At 46.6% G+C, this 27175-nt stretch overlaps 1 protein-coding gene across 2 annotated transcripts in view; it reads right to left on the bottom strand.

Moving 5' to 3' along the window:
- DOK4 (docking protein 4) overlaps positions 1-23649 on the bottom strand; it is an 82195-nt gene extending 58546 nt beyond the window's left edge. The window contains exon 1 of one of the 2 annotated variants that reach the window (XM_026714457.2): positions 23407-23649. The gene's annotated coding sequence lies outside the window, so the exon portion shown is untranslated. The remainder of the gene's footprint in view (positions 1-23406) is intronic. The other variant, XM_087940448.1, reaches the window with a different exon arrangement.
- Positions 23650-27175: the final 3526 nt, after the last annotated feature.

Consider the following 27175-nt stretch of genomic DNA (forward strand, 5'->3'; position numbering starts at 1 on the left):
CCCCCACCTGCTCGAGCAGGAGACCCTATCCCATTTCAGACAAGTGGCTGTCCAGACTCTTCTTAAAAACCTCCAGGGATGGAGCGGCTACGATTTCTGGTGGCAAGCTGTTCCACTGGTTAATTGTCCTCAGGAAGTTTCTCCTCAATTCCAGGTCGCTTTTCTCCTTGATCGGAATGGAATGGAACCAGAGGTGGCATTCAGCCGATTCTGACCAGTTCTGGAGAACCGGTAGCGGAAATTTTGAGTAGTTCAGAGAACCAGCAAATCCCACCTCGGACTGGCCCCCGCCAACCCCATCTATTCTCTTCCTCCCATCGAGTCCCAGCTGATCGGCTGGGTCTCCTTTGGTTGCCCTACACAGGAGAATGGAGCTGGAAAGCAGGTTAGTGAGGTGAGGAGGGAACCGGGATTTATAGTATCCTTCCCCTGCCACGCCCACCAAGCCATGCCCAAAGAACCGGTAGTAAAAATTTTTTGAATCCCACCACTGATTTAGACTTCTGATCCCGGTGAGTGACCCAGTTTGGATCCTGCAGAATCTGTTACGTTCAGGGTAAGCGCTGGAGGGTTCAGCGCTGGCTTTCACTGGGTCAATCTTGACTTTTCCAGCTGACAAAGTGAGATGCAGAGAAAAGGAGAGGGAAAACCAGCCGGGCTGAAGATAAAAGGACTCTTAACGTCAGAATCGCTGAGTGGAAAACGATGCAAATTATGAAACAGTGAAGTTTATTCCATGGGGGGAAGAGCCTTCGCAGCAACCCCGGTCTCCAGGGCGATGTTCGAACTCCCTCCCTTGTGCAGACAATTTCTTCACTTCGCCCCCGAGAACGCTCCCAATCGGTGTCAACGTCGCTTGTTCACACTAAGCTTCCTTACCCTGGGAAGGCACACCAAAATGTGAGAAAGATTTGCAACCTCGCCTGGCAATTCTTCACACCTCACACTCTGTGCAAACGCTCAGCATCATACTGGTGGCAGCATCCCTCCACAGTTAGCGCTTCAAGCATGTCAAAGGAAATAGAAAATCCGTGCTGGGGACTCTACAACAGGGCTGTCCAACTCGATTTCATTGAGAGCAGCGTCAGGGTTGAGTTTGACTTCATGGGGGCTGGGTGGGTGTGGCCAGCTCAACGTCACTCGTGTCCGGGGACCTGTGGTGGCCTGAGTGTTCTGCCAGCAAAAACGGGCTCCCGAGCTCCGTTTTTGGCTGCAATGGCCTCCTGCAATCTTCTGCCAGCAAAAATGGAGCTTGGGAAGGCCACCTTCAGCCCTCCCCAGTTCAGTTTTCAGCTGCAACAGCCTCCTGCAACTCTGTGAGCGAAAACAGAGCTCGGGAGGACCGCAGATGGCCCTCCCAAGCTCTGTTTTCGCTGGCAGAAGCACCCTGGGCTGATCCTTTGCTGTTTCCAGGGTGGCCCCGCAGTCTGGATCTGGCCTGCGGGCCTTGAGGTTGACACCCCTGCTCTATAACACCAAGAGGAAAGGTTCAAGTCTCTACATACAAGATTGAGGTGTAGGACAATTCGCTGCGGCCAACTCGCCATGACTAACTTGCCACGGCCGCAGGACGAGAATTACACTACTATCAAAGAAACGGTGGAATAGAACCATTTAAAAAAGGATGAAAAAGGGGGGAATAGAATGACAAAAAATAAAATCACTTTGAAAATGTATTTTCAATAATTAAACTGAATTGTTCAATTGTCCTGCAGCGAGTTGGTCGTGGTTAGTTGGCTGTGGCGAGTTGTCCATTCTGACAAGGATCCAAGTGGTTAAAATTGTCTCTTTTTACCGAGGAACAATTGACTCTAAATCTGTGTAGAAAAAGATTCTCGCTATTCACAACTTGCAGCAAAAAAAACCTCTGTGTGCTGAATTACAAATAAATTGTCGGCTTGGTTGCAAGTGTCTGAGTTTTGATCATGTGACCATGGGGAGGCTGCAACATAAGCATGAAACCCAGTCATATATCACTTTTTCCAATGCTGCTGTAACTTTGAACAATCATTAAACAGATGATTGTAAGCTGGGGACTACTTGTATTTATAGTTATTCAAGTAGCCGCTTTAGTCTGGCAAGATTCCGTCTTTAGGCATATAATAGATGTGGCCATTGGGATACTGCAAGTGTCAAAAACGTTCACTTTTTTTTTTCCAGTGCCATTTTAATTTCAAACAGTCACTAAACGAATGGTTGCAAGTTAAGGACTACCTGTACTCTGCTTTTGATTCTATATCCCACCCAAACACTCCAATTTCTTTCCCCCATCTCTATCTACTCATAGCCAATTAATTCTATTCAATCGCTTTGGTCTTAAAAACATATTTCAGAAAAGCTTTCCTAACTTAGCAGTTTGTGCACAGTTCTTTCAGGTGAAAACCAAATGATAAAAAGTTAAAGTTGTAAAGCAGAGGTTTATGTCAGAGACAACTCAAATACAGGTAGTCCTCAACTTATGACCTCAATTGAGCCCAAAGTTTTGATTGCTAGGTGAGATATTTGTTGAGTTTTGCCCAGGGGTGGGATTAAAAAATCCCAGCAACCGGTTTGCTGCCTGGTTGCTGGGTGGGCGTGGCCATGGTGGGTGTGGCCTACCGGAACTTCCGTGAAAGCCATTTTTTTGCCTTCCCAAGGGCCCGGAGGCTTCCCTTGGGCCTCTGGGAGGGTAAAAATGGCCTCCCCTGGGCTCTGGAGGCTCTCCAGAAGCCGGAAACAGGCCTGTTTTCCCTCCTCCCAGAGCCTTCGCACGGACACAGCACTTACCTGCATCGAAAATGGGCTACCTGGAGATTCCTGGGAGGGGAGGGGCAGGGTGGGCGGGGCCAGCCAGTCGGGTGAAATACTGGATTGGCGAACCAGGTGAAAATTTAACATCCGGTTTGCCTGAACCACTCCAAACCAGTAGAATCCCACTCCTGGTTTTGCCCCATTTTATGACCTTTTTTTTGCCAGAGTTGTTAAGTGAATCACTGCAATTGATAAGTTATGGCTGTTAAGTGAATCTGGCTTCCCCATTGACTTGTCAGAAAGTCGCAAAAAGGGGACCACGTGACTTTGGGACACTGCAACCATTGTAAGTACGAATCAGTTGCCAAGCGGCTGAATTTTGATCATTTGATGACAGGGATGCCTCAGTGTGGGAAATGGTCACAAGTGCTGTTTTAACTTCAAACAGTCACTAAGCAAACTGTTGTAAGTCAAGGACTTACAGGTACGGTCATGGCAAGGGGAAGGTATGTTCAGTCCAAAGGTTGGATGCATTGGGGGATTTCAGTTGACGCCAAAGCCTTTCTGGACGCAACACCTACCATCCCCAGGTGAGGAAGAAGATGTCGAACACAGCACTTCAAGTCCTAATCCTCATTTTCCAAGATAGATATAGATATATATCTATATATCTATATATCTATATATCTATATATCTATATATCTATATCTATATCTATATCTATATCTATATCTATATCTATATCTATATCTATATCTATCTATCTATCTATCTATCTATCTATCTATCTATCTATCTATCTATCTATCTATCATCTATCTATCTATCTATATAAGCAAAATACCACTCACACATCATCATCAAAATGATCATATTATTATAAACATGCTCTGAGGCTAAGGAGTTCTACTCCCCCTCCCCACCTGAAAAGAAATCTTGTTCCAAATGCAAAACACAAGCAGAAGAGAGGAGTTTCAATTTCAGTTTTAGTTTCATAGCAGCACCAAGCAGCTTTAGTACAGAACCGTTGAGCTAAGCCACGCCCAGGCTCCTTGCTGTCTCCAAAAAGCCCTCATTCTCTCACACACTGACAGGACGCTAGCCAGTTGAATACCGATGGATACTGCTAGGCAGAGGCAGAATTCCCCTCCCCTTATTTTCCTCCCCCAAAACTAAGCCCGACCACATAGTTTCGTAGTGAAGCATGGGTATCCATCCAGCTAGTCTCCAATAAAAAGCAAATTTACAGCTAAATGGGGAAGAAATGAAGGCAGGTTGGTCCCATACTGATAGCAATTTCACAGGCTCCTTGGTCTTCCTGACAGTCACTCAAGGCGATCACACACATATCTGACAAGTGCTGATAGCATTAAATGGTCCAGGTCATTCCCGATGATCCTGATTGGCTGTCTAAGGGCAGGTAAAACCAGTTTTTCTACCTAGGAAAATAGGAATCTGAACAGAAGCATCTGTATCCCCTGCCATCAGCTGATATTTGCTTGCTTTCTCTCCAATTAAAAAAAGAAGATTCAATTAACTTGGCGAAACCTCCAAAGCAGTAAATCTGAGAATCACTGGAGGAGGGAAAGTTTTAGATCATTTAATCTAACCTTTCATCCGTGCAGAAATCTCCTACTACAGAGATTGCTATCTGCCAAAAGGCAGTTTTAAGCAGACTCCGTTTAAAACAACTTAAGGGAAGATAAAGCACTCAGGCTCCATGAGAGTCTGCCCCATTATATTCTTCTTGATGTCCCACCAAACTTTTGAACCAGGGCTCTCCAAATTTGGCAACCTTAAGACTTTGTGGACTTCAACTCCCAGCATGGCTGGCTGAGGAATTCTGGAAGTTGAAATCCACAAGTCTTAAAATGGACAAGATTGGAGAGCCCTGGTTTAAAACCATCGTTCCTGGTCTTCTCTGGAACGGGGTCAAATAGTTCTGGCTGGTCTTCTCCATGCCAACTCTTCAGCCAAACTTGAAGAGCTACTAGGTCTTCCCTAGGGGTGGGCGTGGCCATGGTGGGCGTGCCCTATTTGGCCTCCTGCACCACAGTGGCTGGGGGGGGGGGCGCTGTTTTCACTGTCTCCAGGCTCCAGCGGTTTTCCTCGAGCCTCCAGGAAGGCGAAAATGGCCCCTCCAGGCTCCGGAGGCTCTGTGGAGGACAGAAATGGACTCGTTTCACACAGTCATTGCTACTACCAGTTCGGCAAACCTGATGTAAAATTAGCATCCGGTTCCTCGAACCAGTGCAAACCGGTAGCCGCCCACCCCTGGTCTCCCCACATTCTTCTCTTATTTTTGAGTTGTGCTTCTCTAGACATTTTCCTTTTTGATAGGTCTTATTCAAACACAATCCCAGAAACCACTACAATATTCCAGAGGTGGCCTGCTCAGTGCAGAAGAGAGAACAACAGTACAGTTAGTCCTTGACTTGCAACCATTCGTTTAGTGATCTCAGCACTGGACCACACTAAGAATAATGTGTCCAGTTCTGGTCACCGTGACACAAAAAAAGGATGCTTAGTCCCCAGAAAGAGTGCAGAGAAGAGCAACGAAGATGATTAGGAGTCTGGAGATTAAACCATACGATGAACATCTGAGAGAAATGGGTATGTCTAGTTTAATGAAAAGAAGGCCTAGGGGGTCACATGATGGCAGCCTTCCAATATGTAAGGGGCTGACACAAAGAAGAGGCTATTCTCCGGAGCACCTGAGGGCAGGACAAGAAGTAACAGGTGGAAGATCATTAAACAGAGATGCAACCAGGAGTAGGGAGAAATTTTCTGGGGTGACAGCAATTAATCAGTGGAATGAATGACTGCCAGAACTTGCGGGCAGTCCATCATTGGAGGTTTTCAAGAAGAAATATACAGATTAACAGAGCTGGAAGGGACCTTGTAGATCATCTAGTGCAGGGGTCTCCAACCTTGGCAACTTTAAGCCTGGGGGACTTCAACTCCCAGAATCCCCCAGCCAGCAAGTTGAAGTCCCCCAGGCTTAAAGTTGCCAAGGTTGGGGACCCCTGATCTAGCCCAATCCCCCACCCAAGCGGGAGACCCTACACTATTTCTGACAGATGGGAGTCCAGTTTCTTCTTGAAAGCCTCCAGTGATGATGAAGCTCCCACAACTTCTGAAGGCAACTTCTGTTCCAGTGGTTCTCACTGTCAGAATATTCCTCCTTATTTCTAGGTTGAATCTCTCCTTGATCAGTTTCCATCCATTATTCCTTCTCTGGCCTTCAGGTGCCTTGGAAAAGAGCTTGACCCCCTCCTCTCTGTGGAAGCCCCTCAAATATTGGAAGACTGCATGTTTCCCCTGGTCCTTCTCCTCCCTAGACTAGCCAGGCCCAGTTTCTGCAACCATTCTTCATATGTTTTAGCCTCCAGCCCACTAATCATTGTGGTTGCTCTTCTCTGCGCTCTTTCTAGAGTCTCAACATCTTTTTTATAGTGTGGTGACCAAAACTGGAAGCAGTATTCTAAGTGTGGTCTTACTAAGGCTTTATAGAATGGTATTAGTACCTCCCTTGATCTTGAAGGTCTCTGTTAATACAACTTACAGTTGTGTTGGCTTTTTTGGCTGCCGCTGCACATTGTTGTTGCATATTTAATTGGTTTGTCTGGAATATTATAGGATCTGTTGCCATGGGTGGCGGCGGGTAGAGGTGGGGAGTTGGACTAAAACATATCTAAGGCCCTAAAATTCTGTATTATGTGTTCAGTTTCTCTAAATACAAATAGATAAGGAACCCGTAGCAGGACAAAATTGCTAAGAAGGTAAAGTTTGGGGCTGTACAAGAAATGTAGATCCCAAACCATGGAAAATAATTATTCCACCAATTCTCCGTTGATCAGATCCCACCATCAATACCCACTTAGAGCTCTGCATTTTAATCAGTATTTAGAGAGATTAAAAGGAGGAATGAAGATGACCAGGGATGAAAAACAAAGCCTTATGTGGGGAAACTGAGTTGGGTGTGGAGAAAAGACAGTGGGAGGATTCGTAGCTCTTCAAGGTCAGGATCTGTTTTCTATTGTCCCAAAATTCAGGACATGGAAGAATGGATTTCAGTTTACAGGAACTGAATCTTAAGAAAAACATCCTAACAGGAAGAGCAGCTCCTTAGTGAAACCAGGGCCGATGCGGCCTTCTTCTTCTTTCCTGTCGAAGCAGAGATTAAACAGCCATCTGTTGAGGATGCTCTAATTGGGATTTTGGCACCAAGTAAAAGGTTGGCCCCCGGGGCCTTCTACGTCAGGATTCTCTGGGTCGTGTCACAACTGTCTAGATCCATCTGGGCTGATCAGAGGACAGGAAAACCCTGAGAAGGAAGGGGCTGCAGATATTGTTCTTCAGAGGGTGAACGGGAAAGGAGCATCTTTTTTATAAGGATTCCAGAGCAGAGCTGTTGAACTATATGTTATATGTATGTATGTATGTATGCACAGTATCAAAAGCCAAGTACTCCTCACGCATCATTACAAAATCTCCAGAACTGTAAAGCCTACAAACTTGAAATTTGGCATGTATGTTTCTCTTGGCTTCTAGGTGCTGACTAAGAAAGGGTTTTTCCAAATGACCATCAGAGCATTACTATTTCTTAATACAGCAATTAACACGCTCTGATGCTAAGGAGTTCTACTCCTCCTCCCCACGTGAAAAGAAATCTGTCCCAACTGCCAGTTGCCTCACATTCCGTTACCTCAGTTCAAACCGGCAGACGTTCCACTCCCTCACTCCGGAGCGGCCTGGAGCTCCTTACAGTACTAAATGGCGGTACTTCACCAAAATGTCTACGCTTTCCACCTATGGAACTGCTTTCGGACTCAAGACGGCAGGAGCGATATTCCCTTATGTGTTTCAATCACCGACCACCACTGAGCCAACGGATTGTGAACCGGATTTCTCCTGCATAGCCCGATCACAAAGTTTCGTTGTGAAGCACGGGTATCCACCTAGTGTCAGCATTCCAGAAAAACTTGACTCCAACAAATAGCTCTGAACCAGACATGTTCTAGAGTAGTAACCAGAACTCTGAACCAGACATGTTCTTAGAGTAGTAAACTGGCACCTCTGGGAAATCCCGAATCTGAAAGTTTTGGGTTTCCCTCCAATAGGACAAATCCACCCCCTGCCGCCATCATTCCGTCACATGCCCCAATCACCATCAGTCCCAACTTGAGACATCCCCTCTACTCCTCCTCAGCCAGGTGCAGGAACAACATGACCTTGACTCTAAAGAAGAATGCTATTATGTCTAACCACATACGCTCCATGAAATCCCCCCCTCCCATCTTCCCAGGCTCAAGAATGTGATAGTGTGGAAGCTTCTGGTGCTTATATGGCTTCCAAAGCTGACAGCTAGTGTGTGTGTGTGTGTGTGTTTGTGTTTGTGTGTGTATGTATATGTGTATATGTATGTATATGTATGTATATGTGTGTGTGTGTGTGTGTGTATGTATGTATGTTTCAGTGTCCGTCGATCCCCCTTTGCGACCTATTGACAAGCAAAGTCAACGGGGAACTCCGATTTACTTAACAACCAGGTCACTAAGTTAAGCATTGCAGTGACTCGCTTAACGACTGTGGCAAGAAATATTGTAAAATGGGGCAAATCTCATGTAACAAATGTCTCACTTAAGAACATACATTTTGTGGCTCAATTGTGGCTGTACGTCGAGGGCCACCTATACTATTTCTAGATTATGTTAAAAGCCAGAAATGCTCAGGAGCAGCTTACAATGAAACAAGCAACACTAAAGCAAGAAAGATTAATGCTCTCCACAAAGCCAGCACTGGAAACTTCATGCAAGTAACATTAAAAGCAAAAAAATCCTAGAAATAGGAATATTAGAAATATCCTAGAAACATACTTTCATATATTTTCATAGTCCAGTGCTCGGAATTCTGTGAGTTGAAGTCCACCTATTTTAATGTTGCTGAGCCTAAAAAATGCTACTTATAGTCAAGGGTGGGTTTAAAAAACCCCAGTTTGCTGTCTGGTTGCTGGGTGGGCGTGGCCATGGTGGGCGTGGCTTACTGGAACTTCTTGTTTCTGGCTTCCGGTGGGCCTCCAGAGCAGGAGTGGAATTCCATTTTTTAAACAACCAGTTCTGTGGGCGTGGCTTAGTTGGTGGGCGTGGCTTGGTGGTCATGTGACAGGCTGGGCGTGGCCAACTCAATATCACTCACATCAAGGCACGCATCTCCTCCCCTGGCCTCTCATGACTGTGGGGATGCTGCAACAGTCGTAAGTGGGAAAAATGGTCATGTCACTTTTTTCAGTGCCATTGTAACTTTGAATGGTCACTCCACACAAGCAAAGTACCAGAAAAGGAGGGGAAAAAAACTCCAGAGGAGTTCCTGAGACAGGAAATCTTGCCCTGCCAAGAATGTAATAAGGGTTAATGGAGAGGCAGTTTCTGTAAGCAACACCAGAATGTTTCCTTCCTGCCTTCCTTACAGGATTAGCCCAGTAATTCCTTCTAACAACCGATTCTCCAAACTGCTTAGAATGTTAACAACCAGTTCTAGCGAATAGGTGTGAACCTGTAGAATCCCACCCCTGGTCCCTTCCAACTCTGTTAATCTGAACCCATCCCCCTTTTTTATGTGGTTCACATAACAGGTAGGACTTCCTTTGAACACTTTTTTGACTGCACATCCCTGTCTCTTGCAAACGAATAAAAAACAACAACTGAAAAGCTGGAGGTGATTCATATTAAATTAAAGAAGAATTTATAGCACAGTCCAAGGGTTGATGAATTATGATCGTGGTGATTTAGATTTATTAGAGCTGTCTACTGCATAAGACATCTTGGTGAAATTGCAAGGGTTTTTTTCTCCCTTTCCTATTGAATTTTGACAGTGAGAATTGCGATAAAGCATTAAGAAAAGACATCTAGGTCTCCCTTTGAATCTCCAGACACAAACCTCTGTTAGCCTTCCTGCACAAAAGCATTCTTATCACAGTGAAAACAAGAATGTTTTAGGGCAGGGGTCTCCAAACTTAGCAACTTTAAGACTTGTGGCCTTCAACTCCCAGAATTCCTCAACTTTAAGACCTGTGGCCTTCAACTCCTAGAATTCCTCAACTTTAAGACTTGTGGCCTTCAACTCCTAGAATTCCTCAACTTTAAGACTTGTGGCCTTCAACTCCTAGAATTCCTCAACTTTAAGACTTGTGGCCTTCAACTCCCAGAATTCCTCAACTTTAAGACTTGTGGCCTTCAACTCCCAGAATTCCTCAACTTTAAGACTTGTGGCCTTCAACTCCCAGAATTCCTCAACTTTAAGACTTATGGCCTTCAACTCCTAGAATTCCTCAACTTTAAGACTTGTGGCCTTCAACTCCCAGAATTCCTCAACTTTAAGACTTATGGCCTTCAACTCCTAGAATTCCTCAACTTTAAGACTTGTGGCCTTCAACTCCCAGAATTCCTCAACTTTAAGACTTGTGGCCTTCAACTCCCAGAATTCCTCAACTTTAAGACTTGTGGCCTTCAACTCCCAGAATTCCTCAACTTTAAGACTTGTGGCCTTCAACTCCTAGAATTCCTCAACTTTAAGACTTATGGCCTTCAACTCCAGGAATTCCTCAGCCAGCTTTGCTACCTGAGGAATTCTGGGAGTTGAAGGCCACAAGTCTTAAAGTTGCCAAGGTTGGAGACCCGTTTTAGGATGTCCTGCTTTTCAGAAACTTTGAAATAAATGGTTCAGGATGGGATAGGGAACTTTCTGAAGGCTGCTGGGCTGGGCTCCAGATTCTGTGGGTGGCCAGGGCCACGGTGGATGACAGATCATGCCAGAAGCCACATTCTCTTAATTTTTTTCTCCTTGAGTTTGGTGCCATGGGGTTTCTTTGCTTACTTTATGTTTTGTGCTTCCTGTCTCCAAGTGGCAAGAAACCATATCAAGAGTAGCACACTTAATCCATCCCAAAATGGATACAGATGATTTCAGGTTGCCCATCGTGGTTTGGGTTAAGGTTTTAAAAACCCTTCTCTTTGTAGGGTCTTCAGTTCAAACCTTGCCCAGCAAATTCTGCAGGGAAGACATGAGAAGGGCCAATCATCTGAACGGCTCCAAAAAATATTTTCCAACCTTTTCGGGAAAGCCACAGTTCCAATCCCCCCCCGCCCCCCCCCAGGTCTGGTTCTTCACAAGCTTATGTTTGTTTCTCTTTTACAACTGTCCACCATCGCTCCAAATATTATTTTGCCATTTTCTCACGGCTCCTCTTCGACTCTGGCTTTCCTGCCTAGCTCATTACATATCGCCAGCTTACAAAAATCAAAACATTCATAATCCGGTGTAGCTTTATAGCCCCACTCATTAAGTTTCGCCAGCCCGCAATTTTTTTTTTAAAAAAAAACCTTCATCCCAAGCAACTAGCTGCAAATCGATGATGAACGGCGTATTAAAAAAAAGAAGAGGGAAAATAAAATAGACGTGGTGTGTTGTTAGAAGCAGGAAGTGCCTTTTCACCTGCAGCTTACAGCAGCCGTGTGTGTGTGTGTGTGTGTGTGTGTGTGTGTGTTTGTGCTTGTGTGTGGGTTCACATTCTTACATTGTTTGCAGGACAAGCTCTTTCAAAAGTGCCCCGCAGGGTTAAGAAATAACTCTGCCAGACCAAGCAAAGGCAGATGAAGGCTATCTTATCTGCACCTCACCACTGGCCTGAGAGAAAGCATAAACATTCCCCTTGTCTCTCTCTCTCTCTCTCTCTCTCTGATGATCTTATCAGGTCGCACTTTCTTGGCGTCTTCGGAAAAATAGCTTTCTCAGGATCCTCATCCAGCTAAGTCCTTATTGGTGGGGCAGGCATACCCCCTTGTAAGGCTATAGCCGACCTTATCTGCATTTCTTGGGTGGGAAGGGGGAGACAGCTCCAGGGTGGGGGAAGGAGCCCCCCCCCCACAGCCAGCCCTCACCTCAGCAAATGGAAAGGAATTTATTCTGTGCCCTTGGGCGGAAATCTTCTTCCTCTTGTGGGTTTGTTTCAGCCTCTCTGTAAACATACACAAACACACCCCACCTACAATCACATCAACTGAAGACACGGAAAGGCGGATATATCCCAAGATCCCTCCCTTCTGAGATTGACGTCTGAGCCTCTAGAGCAGTGATGGCTGACTTCTTCCACGTTGCGTGCCCAAAGTGCGCTCACATGCACTGCTCACATGCCTGCACCCATGATGCAGTGCACGTGTGACTCCCCCTGCACATGAGCGCACGACCCCCTGCGCGCGCACTGCACACCTCTGTGCATGCGTACACATCTCTCACGCGCACGTCTTCTGCCGCGCATGCGCGGCAGATACCCGACAATCAGTTGGTGGGCAGGCAGTGCGCAAACATGCACAGTGTGGCTCTTCCGAGCAGGGGTGGGATTCCATTTTTTTAACAAGTGGTTCTGTGGGCATGGCTTAGGTGGTGGGCGTGGCTTGGTGGTCATGTGACTGAGTGGACATGGCTTGGTGCTCATGTTATTGGCTGGGTGTAGCCAACTCAATATCACTCACATCGAGGCACACATCTCCTCGCCTGGCCTCTCATGACTGTGGGGATGCTGCAACAGTCAGTCGTAAGTGGGAAAAATGGTCATAAGTCACTTTTTTCAGTGCCATTGTAACTTTGAATGGTCACTCCACACAAGCAAAGTACCAGGAAAAGGAGGGGAAAAAACTCCAGAGAAGTTCCTGAGACAGGAAGTCTAGTCCTGCCAAGAATGTAATCAGGGTTAACGGAGAGGCAGTTTCTGTAAGCAACATCAGAATGTTTCCTTCCAGCCTTCCTTACAGGATTAGACCAGTAATTCCTTCTAACAACCAGTTCTCTGAACTGCTTAGAATGTTAACAACCGGTTCTAGTGAATAGATGCGAACCGGTAAAATCCCTCCCCTGAGTTCGCCATCATGGCTCTAGAGCTTGGAAATTATCTTCCAGTTAGATAAATTATGCAACGCGAACATTTACAGGTTTTGGTGTCTCATCCAGAAAAGATTCTGCCCTGCCACCGGGTGGGAGCTAGGCAGGGCCAATAAACCGAGATCAGATCCTGAGCAAGCCAAAATCTGGAAGGTGGGCAGATGGAAGGGTTATTTTCCCAGCCAAAGAAAACCCCTGATGCCCGCTCAGGGTTGGAAAAAGATTTTGCTGTGGCGAGCCCCCTGGGCTACACAATTCCTGCAACGCACTCTGTTTATGCACAAAATTTGCTGCTCTTGCAAAATGCAGCAGCGACAAGGCTGCTCACAATGTGGCTCCATGGCACTATCGTCAAAAGACCTCTGCCCCCAACCAATTTGTCACCGGGCTGAGCAACACGAAGGCAATCAAAGCAATACGTGCGTGTGCACCTAAGTCCATGCACGTACATACAAACTGTATACCTACAGGCAGTCCTCCATTTACGACCCCAACTGAACCCACAATTTATGTTGCTAAGCAAGGCAGTGGTGAAGTGAGTTTTTGCTCCCTTTTATGACCGTTCTTGCCACAGTTGTTAAGTGAACCGCTGCAGTTGTTCAGCTAGTCACGCGGTGGTTAAATCAATCTGGTTTCCCCACTGACTTTGCTTGGTCAGGAGGTCCCTTAAGGTAATCCCACTGCAACCGTCGTAAATATGAGTCAGTCGCCAAGCATCTGAATTTTAATCACATGAGCATGGGGATGTTGCAAGTGCGAAAAATGGTCATGTCACTTTTTCAGGGCCATTGTAACTTCGACAAATGGTTGTAAGGCAAAGGCTACTTGCACCCACATCTGATCCAGAGGTTCTGGATTCAGCTGGTTCTGACTGGTTATGGAGAACCGGTAGCGGAAATTTTGAGTAGTTCGGAGAACCGGCAAATCCCATCTCTGACTGGTCCCGCCCCCATCTCTTCTCTGCCTCCTGTTGAATCCCAGCTGATCGGCTGGGTCTCCTTTGGTTGCCCTGCACAGGAGAACGGAGCTGGAAAGCAGGTTAGTGGGATGGGAAGGGGGATTTTTACAGTGTCCTTCCCCTGCCACACCCACCAAGCCACGCCCACAGAACCGTAGTAAGGGGTGTGCATAAGTGCACAATTGTGCCTACCGTCCCTGTCCGATTGTCTCCATTTATTCGTACCTATTTCCTCTATTCTTACTCATGTTTATACTTATACCTATTATCTTGTAAGCAATTGACAAATCAAACAAACAAATAAATAGGTAGTATTTTTTTTTGTTTGAATCCCATCCAGTAAGAACTGCTAGAGCCTTGAAATCTGTGGTTGGAAACCCAGCTGCTTGGCTCCCATTCACATGGCACCAAGCCAAAGAGTTTGGGGTCCATTCTTGAGAATAAAGTTAGGCCAGTATTATTATCGAGGTGCCTGCTGAAAAGATTTCCTTTGCTTTAGAACCTGCCACTCTACCCAATGTCTGTTATTTTACGTCTTTTAATTTGTATTTTCTATTGGAGAGTGGTATAAAAGTCCATTAGGTGTCTAGTAGCACCTTTTCTGACTAATAAATGTTATTAGAAGACAGAAGCTCTGCCTTTTAAGAAAAATTACAATAACTGGAAAAGGTACCACCCATCTCCTGATTATTATTATTATTTTGCCATCCCAGTCTAACGCAGCTCTCCTCTTACAACAGGTCACAGAGTAATTGTTTGAGGAAATAATGGGAGAATGCAAGATGGATGGAATGAACAGAAAACCAGGAGACAAATCAAATTATTGCCACGAATAATAGCCGCCATCCTCCTGCTTTCTATCAGCACATGAGCAGCTGCCTCTTCATCAGTGATTTTAAAAACGAGGGCCACTTTATCTCCAAATTCTTCATGGTTTGGTCTTTTCAGCTCCTGCGGGTTGTGCTTTCTACACTAATATTATAAATGGATCTTGGCAGTGCTCCCCAAATCAGCAGCTTATCTTGAAAAACGATTTCCTGCTCCTTTATATTCGACACTCCCCGCTCCTCCCTTGCAATCAAACACAAGTCCAAGAAGGAAGAAGGAAGCAGATAAAAATCTGTGGACAAAATTCTTCCATCTCCTATCGTGGGGGTTATAGCGGCAGCTTCCAAGGACCAATTGAAAAGACAATTTCTCAACAACCCAGAGTCCTAGCTGAAAAAGAAATGCATACCCATGCCAATGCTATTTTTTTGATACTCATAAAACATTTGCATAAGGCTCCCCACCCACCCACCCAAAAAACCACACAAGCTCTAGACATGCGTTTTCCCAGCAGCAAAATCTTATCAAGTTAAAATGCAAGAAAATCAATTCTTCACCGCTGGTTCTCTCGCCCTGTTAATTTTGCACAATCCTCGCTCAGCAATTTTTCTATTTCAGCCACAGTCTGTCACTGCCGGCTCTAACTCCAGAGTTACTATCACAACCGGCGCTGAAAAGTTAGCTTTACGGAGCCACTCCATGGTAATTAAGTCTTTGCTGTACAAACACGGCTGGCACCAGACACATCACCATTTGGGAGCTATTTCCAAGAGGGAGGGAGGGAGGACCAGTTTTTGAGACACTGGAGGGGTGTGTGTTTGTTGCCAAATTGTCTGCTGTGTGTGTAGGGCAAACAGACCTCTTCCAGGCTTGTTCTCCATCCTCCAAACTGATACATAAGAAAGGGAAAATCATAAGCCACGTTCCGCCTCCAGGAAATGGAGCTTTTCAGAACAAAGGTAGCATCTCAGCACGCTGGAAAAACAGTGCTAAGACAAAAATGTACCTTCTGGCTAGGATTTCCAGAGGTTATAGCCAATTCCGCTCTAAGTAGCCCTCACCAACCTGATGCCATCTCGAGAGCCTGGAATATAAGTTATATAAATTCTCAGGCGGCACAGACCAGAAGAGACACCAACTTGGCAAAGGCTGGCTAAGACCCGGACACCGATAAAAGTGGATACACACCATTAAGAGAATAAGAAAGCAACCTAGTATGGCCAGAGTCCCTTGCTTGTGAGATGGGTATATTAGATGATAGATAAGATAGATAGATAGATAGATAGATAGATAGATAGATAGATAGATAGATAGATAGATAGATAGATAGATAGATATGGATGATAGATAGATATAGATAGATGTTAGATATAAATAGACAGATGATAGATGATAGCTAGAGATAGAGAAAGCTATCTAGACATAGATAGATAGAGATAGAAGATAGGTATAAATAGATGATGGATGGATGATAGATACTGTAGATAGAGGACAGACAGACATGGAAACAGATGGCAGAGAGATGGGCGGTGAAAGAGTTTAACAAGTAAATAAATGATAAATACACAATAAAATAAAGTAAAATAAAATAAAGATCAATTCTCCTGCAAGCGCAGCCTGCTTGTTGGATGTCCTCCAGACACATGCATGCTGTTTCCTGGACAATAATATGAAAAGGGAATACATTGTCAAAACATTCTGGGATGTTTTCCAATTTTCCAATCCAGCCTCCAGCCTGGGGTTATTCTGGTAGTCTCCCCTCCAAGCATAACCCAGGTGTGATCTTGCTGAGCTCAGCCAAGGCTATCTAGATACCTTTGCCCTTGGCAACCTGAAATTGACTCCCAAAGAAATAGATAGGTAAAGGTAAAGGTTCCCCTCGCATATACGTGCTCTTCGTTTCCGGCTCTAGGGGGCGCTGCTCATCTCCGTTACAAAGCCGAAGAGCCAGCGCTGTCCAAAGACGTCTCCGTGGTCACATGGCCGGCATGACTAAATGCCTTCAAAGGCCCACGGAGCGCTGTTGCCTTCCCACCAAAGGGGTCCCTGTTTTTCTACTTGCATTTTTTACATGCTTTCGAACTGCTAGGTTGGCAGAAGCTGGGACAAGTAACAGGAACTCACTCCGTTATGCAGCGCTAGGGATTCGAACCGCCAAACTGCCGGCCTTTCTGATCGACCTCCAGACCCTTGGGAGGATGAAAAACGGCCCTCCTGAAAGTACCAGAAGTCTGGAAAGGGGCCTGTTTCCGGCTTCCGGTGGGCCTCCAGAGCCCAGGGGAGGCTGTTTCCACTCTCCCAGAGGCCTCTGGATCCTTGGGAAGGCAAAAATGGCCTCCCCCAGGCTTTGGAGACCCACTGGAAGCTGGAAACAGGAAGGCCACACTCCCCATGGCCATGCCTACCCAGCAACCAGGCAACGAACCAGTTGCTGGGATTTTTGAATCCCACCCCTGGGGGGGGGGATGATTTAATGTGTCCATTGTTTCTGCGCCCCAGTTCTGCTGTGGCCCCAGGGGTTGGGGATCCCCTCCCTTATTGGGTTGTTCCCTGACATAGTTTTTAAGTTTTTAATATTATGTACAGTGTTCCAGGTCCCGATTTCTCATTCATCTGCTGTCAACATAAGGAAGGAGAGTGAAGGGAAAAAAAAAAACCTTTCCCTTTTCACTTTCATTCGCTGCTTCCAATTCTTCTTTGGGAGCGATGTATCTTTTTTAAAATTTAAATTCCAGGATATCTTAGTTGTTGCTTCTTATCCCGGTCAGCCAAAACTTTCACTTCTTAACTTCCTCCTGCACTTTCTTTTCCGGATGTGTGCTTCTTTGAGGCGGGCCATTTCTGACCGCCGCTCTTACTGCCTTTGGAAAAGGGAGTTTAGCCAGCTGAGGAGACCCTGCCGGATCTCCCATGTCTTCACCACCTCTACGGGGTGGCTTAGCCCCAAAGCCAACTGGCTCGGGGCACTCCAGCGGCGAGCCCAGTCAGAAACCACGCACGATCGTGGATTCCTGCCTGCCGCCAAAGCCCTGCAAACCGGAAGTCCCCAGGTCCCAACACATCAAAACTCCCCCCCTTCCCTCTGAAGAGTTTCATGTTTTGAGCCTTTTTATCAATTTCCCTAGGGGACGCGGTGGCTCAGTGGCTAAGACACGGAGGTTATTGATCAGAAAGGTCGGCAGTTCGGCGGTTCGAATCCCTAGCGCCACGTAATGGAGTGAGCTCCTGTTCCTTGTCCCAGCTTCTGCCAACCTAGCAGTTCGAAAGCATGTTAAAAATGCAAGTAGAAAAACAGGAACCCCTTTGATGGGGAGGGAACAGCGTTCCTCCATGCGCCTTCAGCATTTAGTCCTGCCAGCCATGTGACCATGGAGACGTCTTTGGACAGCGCTGGCTTTTCGGCTTTTTAACGGAGATGAGCACTGCCCCCTAGAGCCGGAAACAATTAGCATGTCTGTGGGAGGGGAACTTCTACCTTTACCTATCGATTTTCTTAGCAGGGAATGTTTTTTTTTTTCCATAGCTCCTGAGCAATGGGGCAGGTCTTTTCTCTCCACCCGAGTTGTCAAATGTGTTCAGTTCCCTGCTTATTCGTGTTATTCACTGTCGGATGTGAGAAGTTCATCCAGCAACTGCCAGCCCAGGCACCCTTCATGTATCTGGTGATTGCTTCCTCCGATGCTGGCTTGACCTACATTTGTCACTTCAAAAGCCCATCTCCCTAGCTTGCAGAAATCATTCTCCAGCTCTTTGCAACCCTGTTTTGATTTTACCATCCTGAATAATTTGCTGCCACAGGCAAACGGGGCCACTTCCGCTGCTCACACTAAACTCCGAGTCGTTTGCAATAATACATCATGTTGCACAAATCCCGATGCAGATTTGGGAGACTGTAAGACACGACGTCCAAAGCTCGGACTCTCCGAACACTATTCTGAGATACAACCCAAGTCTGTTGTCCCTCCCATCGCTATTGGGCAAAGCCTCGGACAGCATTTGTTGTACAGGAAGTCCTCAGCTTACAACAGTTCATTTAGGGACCATTCAAATGTTACAACGGCCCTGAAAAAAGTGACTTATGACCGTTTTTCACAGTTGTGACCTTTGCAGCATTCCAACACAATCAAAATTTAGATCCGGAATTATATCTTTTAGGGATAATGAAAAGGAAATACAGCAGGAAGATAAAGTATTTGGTGTTACATGTATTAACAGCAGCAAGGATAGCCACTGCTGCAGTGTTGGAAGAAAGACTACGTACCTTCTGAAGGCTTAGTAATTAAAAAAAATTATGAGTGTGCAGAAATGGATAAATTGACCATTGAATTAAAAGGAAAAGTAGACTCTGAATACTATGCAATCTGGGGGAAATGGTACCATTGGATAGATAATAGAAACAATAAAAGAAAATGCATACAATAAATGTAGAAAGTATAGAAACAGAAAATATAGATTGCATTGGACGTGATATGTAAATGTATAAAAAAATCTCATAGTTCTGTTTATTAAGTGATTGAGATGTGTAAGAAAAAATCCAATAAAGTATTTCTAAAAAAAATATTATTTTAGATGCTTGGCAACTGGTTCATATTTGTGACAGTCACGTGATCCCTTTTTGTGACCGTCTGACAAGCAAAGTCAATGGGGAAGCCAGATTCACTTAACAACCGGGTTGCTAACTTATCCACTGCAGTGATTCACTTAACAACAGAAGCAAGAAAGAGGCAAAACTCACTTAACCAACATCTCACTTAACAACATAAATTTTGGGGCAAATTGTGGTCCTAAGTTGAGGGCTATTTGTACAGAAGACAGAGAGGGAGGTGAAAATGTTAAGCTCTTATAGGTCATCACTGCTGGATGCAGCTGAGAAATTCATAACAAAATCCCAAATCTGCTGGACAGGACAAGAGAAAAGCACCGAGAGGAGGAATCTCCTTCTAGCCAACCCTCCAACCTTGGGATGCTGGGGTCCCAATCCGCATTACTTGACTGCTCTGAAGAGCTGTTTCATTCTCAAAGACCTCCTGATGTCAACTCATAAAATATTTCTCTGATCTTTTTAGAGTGGCCAACAGAAAGTGAGAGGGGAGCAATGTGGAAGCTTGCAAACCGAAAGTGCATTCCATAAATGTTTTCAAAGGTAGTAACTAGGTAACCGAAGTTTCTGCCTTGCAAACATCTAACTGGCGAGCATGATTGATGACTCTTGACTATGGATGTGTCCCATTGGAGAATATGAATTACAAAACACCCAGTGGGTGGGGGAAAAACCAGGGTCCAGGGTGACAATGAATGATACACCCAGGCAGTGCCAGACATTTTAACTCCAATAAATCCTTTTGAAGTTTGGGAAGTTTGTCTCGAGACTCATGGTTTAAATGGGGGTAACTGCTGGAATCCTGACACCTGATCTGGGAATCAGTTCTCCAGGGATCAAGACCCCATAAAATGAAGTGAGAATATGAGCAGACTTACAAACGGCTTGCTAAGTGATCGTTCAAACTTACAACAGCCCTGAAAAAAAAGTGACTTAGGATAGTCACAATCATTGTAGATTTCCCCATGGTCACCTGATCAAAATTCGGATGCTTGGCAACTGGTGCATATTTATGACAATTGCAATGTCCCGGGGATCACGGGATCCCTTTATGAAATCTTCTGATGAACAAAGTCAACAGGGAAGTCTGATGCACCGAGCAGCCATGTTACCAACTTAACAACTGCAGTGCTTCACTTAACATCGGTGGCAAGAAAAGTCTTAAAGCGAGGCAACTCTCAATCCCACCTAGCAACAGAAACGGTGGGCTCAATTCTGATCGTACATTGAGGACTACCTGTATCAAAATATTTTCTCCTATGTTTCCTCTTTACACGTGACTTTTAAGTGGTCCTCTTGAAGAATTAGGGAGGGACATGATAGCAGTATTCTAGCATTTGAGGGGCTGCCACAAGGAAGAGGGAGGTAAACTCCAAAGCACAGAAGGCAAGACAAAAAGTAATGGATGGAAGCGCATCAGAGAGGGATTCAACCTAGAACTAAAGAGAAACTTCCTGATAGCAAAGACAATTAACCAGTGGAACAGCTTGCCTCCAGAAGTTGTGGGTGCTTCATACCACTAGAGGTTCTGAAGAAGAGGATTGGTCAGCCATTTGTCTGAAATGGTTTAGGGCATGGGTCTTCAAACTTGGCAAGTTTAAGACTTTCAGACTTCAACTCCCAGAATTCCTGAGTTAACATTACTGGAGGAGGAATTCTGGGAGTTGAAGTCCACAAGTCTAAAAGCTGTCAAGTTTGAAGAGCCCTGGTTTAGGGACTCCTGTCAGAGTGGACTAGAAGACCTCCAAGGTCCCTTCCAGCTTTTATTTCTATTTTTCTTCCCTTCTCTTCCATTCCATATTTTCTATTCTATTCTATTCTATTCTATTCTATTCTATTCTATTCTATTCTATTCTATTCTATTCTATTCTATTCTAGTCTAGTCTAGTCTATTCTAGTCTAGTCCAGTCCAGTCCAGTCCAGCCCAGTGCATATTTTCTATTCTGTTACAGATCTGTTCTATTCTATTCCATCACATTCTATTCCATTCCAGTCCATATTTTCTGTTCTGTTCTATTCTGTTCTGTTCTGTTACAGTTCTGTTCTGTTCTATTCCATTCTATTCCAGTCCATATTTTCTGTTGTTCTCCACCCCACCCCACTCTATTCTCACCCTGACAACAACAGGCCTTTGAATCCAGAGAAAAATTACAGTAATCTGGGGATGAGTCTTCAGTGGTGAAATTGTCCTCCAATTATGGACCTTCAAGACTATAGATGGAAAACTCCCAAGTTCTCAGTCGGAAAATAAGTCACGCAAACAAACTGCTCTCTACTGCTGGCTGATTTCCTGCATCGCCACTTCTTTTTCCCCTTCATCAGCAATGTAACTTTACCACTTGATGTAAATACTCTATTATGCATTGGGCGTATTTGATGGACTTTCCTATAATGGGTTACAGCCGCACGGCCATTGACTTGCTACATCTCTGCTTCCTTCCTGGAGGAAGGCAGATTTCAGAGCCCAAAGACACAAGGGATCCTTGACTTACAACTGCAACGGAGCCCAAAATTTCTGTTGCTACGCAAGGCAGTTGTTAAATGAGATTTACACCCCATTTTACAACTTTCTTGCCACCGTGCAAGATTTGGGTTTGGCTAGTCTAGAGAAAAGAAGGACTAGGTGGGGACAGAATAGCAGTATTTGAGTATTTGAGGGGCTGCCACAGAGAGGAGGAAGGGTCAATTTATTTTCCAAAGCCCCAGAAGAGAGGACAAGAAACAACAGATAGAAACTAATCGAGGAGAGAAGCAACCTGGAATTAAAGAGAAACTCCCTAACAGGGAGGACAATTAACCAGTGGAAGGGAAGTTTAACTTCAGAAGTTGTGGGCGCTTCATCACTGGAGTTTTTCAAGAAAAGACTGGTCAGCCACTTGTCTCAAACCCAAAACTTTAACCTTAAGACTGTCTTCCATGGACCTCACCCCATTCCTAAGAGGTCGGTAAGGGGGCCATGCATAAGCGCACCAGTGTGCGTACTATCCCTGTCCTACTGTCCCCATTTATTTGTATCCATTTCATGTAATCCTAATCCTATTCTAATTATATCTGTTATCTAATACAGGCTTGACAAATAAACAAATGAACAATAAATAAATAAATTGTATAGGGGTCTCCTGTTTAAGCCGGATCTCCAAGATCCCTTCCAGCTCGATTCTAATTCCAATTCCAATTCTATTCCTCTGCCTTCCCCCATGGACTTTGCTGGTCAGAAAGTTGCTCAAGGGGATCACTGCAACCCTCACAAATGCAACGTACAACCCCAGTTGGGCCCCCAGATGAGATGAGTCTTCTGTGAGAAATTGTCCTCTGATGATGGGACCTTTAAAGGCTCTTGAAGTTCAACACGACGTGTGAACCTTCACGTGTGTGTGCGTATGCGTGTGTGTGTGTGTTTTTAAAAACGCTGCTTGTGCAAAGGACACTAGCAGTAGCACTTAGACTTATACACCGCGTCAGAGTGCTTTCCAGCCCTCTCTACAGAGTCAGCCTCTTGCCCCCACCAACAATCTGGGTCCTCGTTTTGCCCCCCTCGGAAGGATGGAAGGCTGAGTCAACCTGGAGCTGGTCAGGATTGAACTCCTGGCAGTGGGCAGAGTTCGCCTGCAATACTGCATTCTTAACCACTATGCCACTATGACTCTTAGATATATATAGACATAGATTGGATGGATGGGTGGATGAAGAGAGGGAGGGAGGGAGACAGAGAAAGAAAGAGAGAGAGAGCGCAATGGCACATAGACTTATATATCGCTTCACAGTGCTTTCCAGCCCTCTCTAAGCAGTTTACAGAGTCAGCCTCTTGGCCCCAATAATCTGGGTCCTCATTTTACCACCCTCGGAGGATGTAAGGCTGAGTCCACCAGTCAGGATCGAGCTGCTGGTGGTTGCAGAGTTAGCCTGCAATACTACTAACCACTGCGCCACCATGGCTCTTAAACATATCGAGATAGATTGGATGGATGGAGAGAGAGGCAGGCAGGCAGGCATAGAGATAGACAGCAACAGCCCTTAGACTTATATGCCACTTCCCAGTGCCTCCCAGTCCCCTCGAAGCAGTTTACAGAGTCAGCTTCTTGTCCCCAACAACCTGCGTCCTCATTTGACCCACCTCGGAAGGATGGAAGGCTGAGCCAACCTGGAGCCTGGTGGGATTTGAACTGCCCAATTGCAGGTAGCCGGCAGGCAGCCGAAGTCGCCTCACCTGCCCAGGCACCCAGCTTTTGGGGGAGGAGGAACAAGTGAGGTGGGACCCGGCTGAGCCAGCCAAGCTCCCCTTCTAGGTTGGCTCCATCTTGGGCAAGACCGGGCTGCATGGAAGGGGAAGGAGAGAGGGGCGCCCGGGCTTACCTGCCTGCGTCCGGGAGGCTCGCCGCCGGCTCAGGATCCGCCCGGCTGCTGCTGCTGCTGCTGCCCAGCGGGCGCCGGGGGTTTGCTCGCTTGGCTTCGGGGCTGCAGCCAGCCGAGCCTGGCGCCAGGGCGGGCGCCGAGTGACCCAGCGTTGGCGGCGCTCGCTGTTCCTCGCCTTGCTCGCTCGCTGCCCCAGCCCAGGCACGTCGGAACCCGCCCCTTGCAAGCGGAGGGCGGGCCAGCCCGGCCTCGCCCCGTCTCGGGGGCTGCGGCGGCCTTTGCTAATGGGGGGGGGGTGTTGGGCAAGGATGGAGAGAAGAGGAGGAGGTGGAGGAGGAGAAAGAGGTGGAGGAGGGAGGAGGAGGAGGAAGAAGAAGAAAGAAAGAAGAAGAGGAGGAGAGAAGGATGAAGAGGAGGAGGAGAGGAGGAGGAAGAAGAGGTGGAGGAGGAAGAAAGGAGGAGGAAGAAGAGGAGAAGGGGAGAGGAAGAGGGTGGAGGAAGAAGAGGGGAGAGAAGGAGGAAGAGAGGTGGAGGAGGAGAGGAGGAGGAAGAGATGGAGAGAAGGATGAAGAGGTGGAGGAGGAGGAGAGAGGAGGAGGAGGAGGAGAGGAGGAGGAAGAAGAAGTGGAGGAGGAAGAGTGTGGAGAGAAGGGTGAAGAGGTGGAGGAGGAGAGGAGGAGAAGGAGGAGGGGAGGAAGAAAGGAGGAGGGGAGGAGGAGGGAAGGAGGAGGGAAGGAGGAGAGGAGGAAGAGGAAGAGGAGGAGGAGAGGAGGAGGAGGAGGAAGAAGGAGGAGAGAAGGATGAAGAGGAGGAGAGGAGAAGGAAGAAGAAGTGGAGGAGGAAGAGGAGGAAGAAAGGAGGAGGGGGAGGAAGAAGAGGAGAGAAGGATGAAGAGGTGGAGGAGGAGAGGAGGTGGAGGTGGAGGAGAGAGGAAGAAGAAGAGGTGGAGGAGGAAGAGGTGGAGGAGGAGAAGAGAAGGAAGAGGAGGAGAGGAGGAGGAAGAAGAAGTGGAGGAGGAAGAGGGAAGAAAGGAGGAGGGGGAGGAGGAAGAGGAAGAAGAGGAGGAAGAGGAAGAAGAGGAGAGGAAGAGAGGAGGAGGAAGAGAGGAGGAGAAGGAGGAAGCGCAGTCTCCCTCTCCCGGCCAGGGGGGGGAGGGGCAAGACACCTGGTCTGCCCAGGTGAGCGAGATTTGCAGGTGGCGCAGATACAGGTGGGGAAGAGGACCGGGCATTCAGCCTGCCCCTCCCCCAAGGGACTCAGCTTGGGGGAACGAATTGTGGACCTTTAAGGCTCCTGAAGAGTCCTGTGAACCAGCCCATCCCGTGAAGTCTTTGGGGGCTTGTTGGTGTTTGGAGCATGGCTGGGGCAAGCGACACCCTGTTCTGCAGGGACCCACCTTTTGGGGGACAAAGGGAGTGTGAGGAAGAGGCGAGGTGGGACCCCTTATTTGGAGAGGGGGGGCTGGAGAGACCCGCATCGACCCCCCGCAATCCTTGCCTGATGCAGCCACGTTCTGATTTCCAGGTGGGGTTTGAATTAAACCCCTTTACGTGTGGAAGTGGGGGGGGGTCCTTTTTGTAGCTGCAGCCACCCCCCCTCCACGGGGATGCAGGGACGCCTGCAGAAGGTGGGGGGGCTCCGCTTAATTTCCCCCCCCTAAACAGGTGGGGAAAATAAGCGTTTAATTAATTTCCTGTAGCATTTTTCAGCCTTTGATGGCTGAACAACTACACGTCCCAGAACAGGGTCCCCTCGCTTAGATTTAAAATAAGCATGTCAGTTTTTTTTAAAAAAACCTTAAGTCTTCTGCAGGAAATTCCCTCCTCCCAAACAGCAGGGTGTCCTGGGGGGCGTGGGGTGGTGGTGGAGAGGGAGCCAACAGGATTTGGAGAGATTGGAGTGAGAGGGTACTGGACTCCAAAATGGGCCTTTTCTGGCTCTCTTGCAAGATCCCCTGCTTCACTCCATCCAGATTAACAGAGTTGGAAAGGACCTTGTAGGTCATCTAGTCCAACCCCCTGCCCAAGCGGGAGACCCTACACCATTTCTGACAAATGGCAGTCCAGTCTCTTCTTGAAAGCTTCCAGTGATGAAGCTCCCACAACTTCCAAGGGCAACTTCTGTTCCATGGGTTGATTATTCTCACTGCCAGAAAATTACTCCTTGTTTCCAGGTTGAATCTCTCCTTGATCAGTTTCCATCCATTATTCCTTGTCTGGCCTTAAAGTTCTTTGGAAAATAGCTTGACCCCCTTCCTCCTCCTCTCTGGGGCAGCCCCTCAAATATTGGAAGGCTGCTCTCCTGTCTTCCCTGGTCCTTCTCTTCCCTAGACTAGCCAAGGCCAGTTCCTGTAACCTTCATGGTTCATTGTACGTTTTAGTCTCCAGTCCCCTGATCTTAACAGATTAACAGAGTCAGAAGGGACCTTGTAGGTCATCCAGTCCAACCCCCGACGCAAGCAGGAGACCCTACCCCATTTTTGACAGATGGCAGTCCAGTCTCTTCTTGAAAGCCTCCAGTGATGAAGCTCCCACAACTTTCAAAGGCAACTTCTGTTCCATGGGTTGATTGTTCTCACTGTCAGAAAATTCTTCCTTATTTTCAGGTTGAATCTCTCCTTGTTCAGTTTCCATCCATTATTCCTTGTCCTTCTGGTGCCTTGGAAAATAACTTGACCCCTTCCTCCTCCTCTCTGGGGCAGCCCCTCCAATATTGGAAGATGCTCTCCTGTCTCCCCTGGTCCTTCTCTTCCCTAGACTAGCCAGGCCCAGTTCCTGCAACCGTCCATCGTATGTTTCAGCCTCCAGTCCCCTAATTCTGGTTACTCTTCTCTGCACTTTTTCTAGAGTCTCAACATCTGGAACATACTAGGTGCAGTACTCTAGGGGTGGCCTTACTATGTTCACATGGGAGGTATAATAAGTTTGTAGATTTGTGCTTTAGGCTGTCTTTCTCCAAGTTTATATTTGATCACAACAACAACCCTGTGGAGGAGGACAGGCTGAGACAGAACATCTCTCTCTGCATTCCCACAACCCACTAGACCAGTGTTCCTCCACCTTGGCAGCTGGAAAACGGGTAGACTTCAATTCCCCAGAATTCTCCGGCTAGCATAGCTATAGTAGTCCTTGGCTTACAACGCTTTGTTTAGTGAGCGTTCAAAGTTACAGCGGGGCTGAAAAAAGTGACTTACGACTGTTTTTCACCCTAACGACCATTGCAACATCCCTAATGGCCACCTGATCTGAATTCAGACACTTGGCAGCCGGTTCATATTTACGACGGGTTGCAGTATCCCGGGGTCACATGATCTTTTTGGTGACCTGTGATTCACTTAACAACGGTGGCAAGAAAAGTTGCAAAAGGGGGGCAAACCTGTGTGACAAATGTCTCGCTTAGCAACCAAAATGTTGGTCCCAATTATGGTCGTAAGCCAAGGACTACCTGTACCAAGGTTCAGAAATGCTGCACTAGACCAGACCATTAAGCTAAACTGATCACTTACTGGATGATGTTGTCATAAGATGGGTGGCTCTAACATGTTTAAACAAACAAACAAACATGGTTTGAATAGAAGGGAACCAACAGGAACCTATCCAGGTTTTAATTGTTCTGCAGTCTAGGCCACCACATTATGCAAAACAATGATGCTGATAATGTGGGGTTGTGGTTGTGTGATGCAGGCCAATGCATGGGGGCAGAATTTAGAGTACCGCATCCAGTTTTTGTCCCCACACAACAAAAAAGAAGTTAAGACTCTAGAAAGAGT

The sequence above is a fragment of the Pseudonaja textilis genome, chromosome 11, assembly GCF_049901715.1.
Source record: "Pseudonaja textilis isolate UNSWEBS1 chromosome 11, rPseTex1.2, whole genome shotgun sequence".
NCBI classification, from domain to species: domain Eukaryota; kingdom Metazoa; phylum Chordata; class Lepidosauria; order Squamata; family Elapidae; genus Pseudonaja; species Pseudonaja textilis.